The sequence below is a fragment of the Gadus macrocephalus genome, chromosome 19 (assembly GCF_031168955.1).
Source record: "Gadus macrocephalus chromosome 19, ASM3116895v1".
In the NCBI taxonomy this organism is placed as follows: domain Eukaryota; kingdom Metazoa; phylum Chordata; class Actinopteri; order Gadiformes; family Gadidae; genus Gadus; species Gadus macrocephalus.
The window spans coordinates 16545129-16550128 of NC_082400.1; the positions used below are offsets into that span (position 1 = coordinate 16545129).

Sequence of the window (5000 nt, forward strand, 5' to 3'; positions counted from 1 at the left end):
CAGATTCTCGCTCGCCCACACTCACTGTTCAGCCACCACACACACACACACACCTCCATGCACTCGATCACAGTGCCTACAGCCATTGTGTTGTCCAACGGTTATTGAAGTATGAAGCACATATTGGTGGTGGTTAGTGAGGTCCCCCCTTCACTTTAGGCGTCTTTGAGTGTTATTAATTATTATTATTCTTCATGTTTAACCTCTGTTTTCCTTTTATTCCTAGTCTGTTTTACATAGTTTTGAATGATGACTATATGCTCTGTAAGGTGACCTTGGGTGTCTTGAAAGGCGCCTCTAAATTAAATGTATTATTATTATTATTATTACAAACACAGCTCTCACCGAGGAGTAGGAGAGAGCTCATTTGTTGTGAAATTTGCTTCATCTTTTTTCATACTAAAACATTGCAATTAGCTAAAAGCTTACCGCAAATTAACTCGCTACCTCGATTGGATTTTTTGTAGAACAGACACAATGCAAATCCATTATTAACACAGTGTGGGGGGGTGTGTTTAATTCATCCTGGCTGGTAACAATTCTCAAATGCCCCTTTCACAGAGTAGCCCATCCCTTGGGGGCTGTGCCGGCATGGAAAAGGAATCAGTCGGGTGTGTGAGTAGAACGCCCAACACAATCTAATCTGAAGGGTACAATCATACCGGGTAGAAACAAATGATTGTTTGACTTTGAATTCATCTGTATATTAATATCATTGGTTCCATGATTTAGTCAGTGGCTCATATGTCCTAAATAATGCCAACGGGCACCACCCTACGAGCGACCAGTGACTTGTAAACCTCTGCACAACAAATTCTCTCTGTGTTGCTGCCGGACAGAGGGGGTGAGGAGGAGATGGGAGGGAGGGAGGGAGGGAGAGAGGAGAGGAGAGGGAGGGAGGGGGGGAGGAGAGGAGAGGGGGGGGGGAGGAGAGGAGAGAGGGGGGGGGGGGGGTCATTGTCTATTCGGACAGGGAGCAGAACGGGCGGAAAGCAACTGTTGAAAAAAGGAAGAATTAAAAAGTGCCCGCAGGGGTAAATTTACGAGCGCCTTGTTCCCCTGATTCTGGCGTTTTGTCTCAGCGGTGGCCTACGACAAAAGCTGGACCGGGGGGGTTGTAGTAGTGAGCTCAATGGAGCCCAGAACTGAAAGGACAAGGGGGGGCTGGAAGGAGTAGAGAGGGAAGGAGTAGAGAGCCAAAGAGAGAGAGAAGCAAAGAGAAAGAGAGGGAGAGGGAGACTTATTGACGTACTGTTGCGGCATTCTTCGTCTGTGGAGAGTAAACTCACTAATGCTCATCTCGGTTTGTTGCCAACGCTCCTTTATTAACTCTGTCAACACACCCCCTTTTCTTCATCTACTCTGTTTGCCTTCTCTCCTGGTGGGTTTGCGTGTGCCGCGCCGGGCTCATCCATTCCTTAGTTGCTCCATTTTCATTTTCGGGACCCATCTGCCTAATCCCATTCTGTGGTCGGTTCATCTCCACACATCTACGGGCTGATCGTGACGGCTCTGCGTCTGATGACAGTTGCGAGGCGTTGCATGGTCGCCCTTGCTATCCAAGGTTCTCATTTCGTGCGATTGCCAATAGGGAGAGATAAAGCAAGGAAGAATAATTCAATCATAAATCCATAAGAAATATGTGTGCACGTGTTTTTCTCCAGAGTATGTGAGCAAACTCCCCCCCACCTGGGTCATTGAAATTCATAGACCCCAGGAACCTGGGGGGGGGGGGGGGGGAGTCACGAATAGAGATGGATTGACTCTGGGCAAAGTCATTATTATTTAACAAGCCTGCCAGAGCCACACCAAGAGACCGAAGATCAATGTCACATACCGGCTAATGGATTGATTTACCTCCCAGTGAGTGGCTAATGTTTTAAATAGCAGTCCTTTTCATCTCTCTCTCTATGTTTCTAAGTATATCTTAATTGCGATGATGTGTATATTAAACATATCTACCTGCAAGGGTGGAATAAAGGGACATTTTGCAAGAATATCTAGCCTTTATTCTGTGTGCTATTTCGGTGTCAAGAAAGAGTGGGATTTTTCCTCTTTATTTGCGCATATTAAAGTGCATATTCATGTGCTGCTTATTAGTCAGGCTTGAGAGAGCGTTGTACATCTCTACCACCATGCTGTCTCTATCTTTAACGCACCCGGATTCCAGAGGTCCTAACAGCACCTAGGGGGAAGGGAAATGGAGCCCACTTTATCCTATACCATTTGACCTTGGTGACCTTGACTCTGATATTGGCAGTAGCTATCCCGCCTCTTGCCCCCCTAAACACTCTCGGATTTAACCCCTCCACAGCAGAACCGTGTGATATAGGGCTTAAATAAAGTGTTGGACTTAGCCAGCATGTGTTTAATCAATTAATGTCTCCATCAAGCTAATGCTAACTGTAAATCAAGATAACGCTCAGAATAGAGTGTATTTTCTTCTCACATCGTAACACCTTAATTGATACGTTACGATGAATTATGGTTGATAGTTAGAGCTACCAGCAACACATATCTTGAAACAGAGCATATATCAATATTCCCTGTGGCGGTTGTTTTGCAGCTCTTTTTGATTTAGGTAAACAAATGCAAATTATTACTTATCCAATGCAGCGCTCGCAGCAGTTACCTGCCAGACCGGCACACGCCCGTCATTGTTTATTTTTCGCCCCGGTTGAATGGAACATGTAAGATAAGCGCTCATACGAAATCATATTGCAATATGTATTTTGCAGGTAATGGTTCACACACACACTGACCCACACACACGCGTCATATATTATGTGATATTCAACCACAGTTTTTGATAAAAAAATGAATTCCCCACTGTAATATAACATTTGTCCTCAGTGTGATAATCATCCAATCAACTGACGGCTCATTGGTCAGCGTAAATGAGCCGAACGGAGTAGTGAACCAATCAAACAAAGGCAGATAGAAAACAGGGAAGCTCGCCAAAGTCAATAGTCCCTGGTCATTATCGACCACAACGAGGACCTCTCCCATGTCCAAGAATAGCTCTACCTTCCAGTCTTTCTGTCTCCATAAATACAGCAGGGAGCAGTCATCCCCCCAACAGGTTATAGACCCACCACTAGTTATATACACACTAATAGTTACATACAGACACTACTAGTTAGCTCTGCGTTGTTCCTGCTGGTTTACAAACCACATCCAAACTCCCTGCTTTTATCACCTTTCACAACGGCTTTCACTTCTTTATCATGATTTCCACATCTTCCGTGATGATTTCCTTTGATTCTGATGCAGGCACTATTAATATAACTATTAACAACAACAGCTCTCGTGTGACCGACGGACCACCTGTTGATTCAACAACAAGACAACCAGAATGCACCAACAATGTCATTGTCACTTAGGAAACAAATGATCTAAAAGCCTGTCAGATGCTATTTCATCCTTTCTATTATCCTACACATTTTTAAATCATAGATATACATAAATAAATAAAAAAGATACACATGTAAGAACATGAAGAATGCATTTATACACATAAATATACACAAATAAAGGGTATAACTGTATACTTCATGTTGTTCCATGTGTCAGTCTCGGGGGTTGATGAAGACAGGGATCCTGCCTGATGAAGAAAGAGATCCTGCCTGTTATAAGGATGCAGTCAGACACACGCGTTCCACTGGCTGCCTTCGCCATGGTGACGGCTGATGCTCGAGATGTCTCCCTAATCCCTGGGATTTCAAGACTTTCTCCATTCTGCCGGATTGCCATCCGGGACACGCTCACACAGTCTGGGGTACAGTTTACCCAGGGCCCAAAATACAAACACACACAGGCACACACCCATGCAAGTGTGAATCCAGATATAGACACAAAATACATTTTGAAATGTCTTTACCCCCCCACCTAACACCCATACATTCTGTACATTGTGGTCAAACGCAATATTGGATGTGCACTACACGGTGAGCTATAAATAAATGAAAATACCCACAACCAATTCCTATGACGACGCGCATTAAAACGCATTCCAGCTGCAAATCGTATCAACAGACAGAACCCTCTTGACTCCCCTACGCTCCTCTGGCGTGTCTTTCAGCCCAGCATTATCTCCTGTGAACACACAGTACGTGGTGGTGATCCTCTATGTCGGACCCTGCGCTCGCCTCTCACTGTGCGTGGGTGTGTCTGTCTTCTGTGGCTCATCGACGCTGGTGCCCACGGCGGAGTACGACGTCGAAAATGACAACCGGCATGAGAAAGCCGTTCCCTCACAGCTCTGCTGCTTCTGGAAGACAAGGCTGCCGCGATGTTAACCGTCACTGGAATAGGACCGACGCGCGCTCCGCTCCTGAGTGGATGGAGGGCAGAGCCATGCTGGATAAATATGAGAGGCTTACCTGCAGAAGGACGGTGCTGGGAAAACAGCCAACCAGCTGTTTGCTGCAGGAGGGATCAAGGCGCTGTCTCTCTCTCTCTCTCTTCTCTCTCCCTGTGGCTGCGTGTGTTGGTGTCGTCCGTGCATGTGTGGAACTGAGCTCAGAGTGCGTAGTCTCCCTTTCCCCTCTCTGCCTCTCCTCCCTCTCTCTCTCTCTCTCTCTCTCTCTCTCTCTCTCTCTCTCTGTGTGCTGGCTTGCCGCTGTGTGTGTGTGGGTCTATTATGTCTCCCTTTCCCTGCATGTCCTTTGCTCATTCGAAAGCTTTCCCCTCTAATGTTTTGTCTGCTCCCCCCCTCCCCCCTCCCTCCCTCCCTCCCTCCCTCTCTCTCTCTCTCTCTCCCCCTCTCTCTCTCTCTCTCTCTCTCTCTCTCTCTCTCTCTCTCTCTCTCTCTCTCTCTCTCCCTCCCTCTCTCCCCCTCTCTCTCTCTCTCTCTCTCTCTCTCTCTCTCTCTCTCTCTCTCTCTCTGTGTCCGTCACAATACCGGTGGTCACAGCTCGCTGAACAAATCATTCATTAGCGGAGCGACGGCGGGTGTTGTGGACACTGGAAAAGCCAGGCTGGCGAGACCCATTGCAGTA

At 46.6% G+C, this 5000-nt stretch overlaps 1 protein-coding gene across 1 annotated transcript in view; it reads right to left on the reverse strand.

Moving 5' to 3' along the window:
* The window catches only part of prrt4b (proline rich transmembrane protein 4b), a 24125-nt gene extending 19512 nt beyond the window's left edge, over window positions 1-4613 (reverse strand). Inside the window, exon 1 of the mRNA XM_060038700.1 lies at window positions 4383-4613. The gene's annotated coding sequence lies outside the window, so the exon portion shown is untranslated. The remainder of the gene's footprint in view (window positions 1-4382) is intronic.
* Between the last annotated feature and the right edge of the window lie 387 nt (window positions 4614-5000).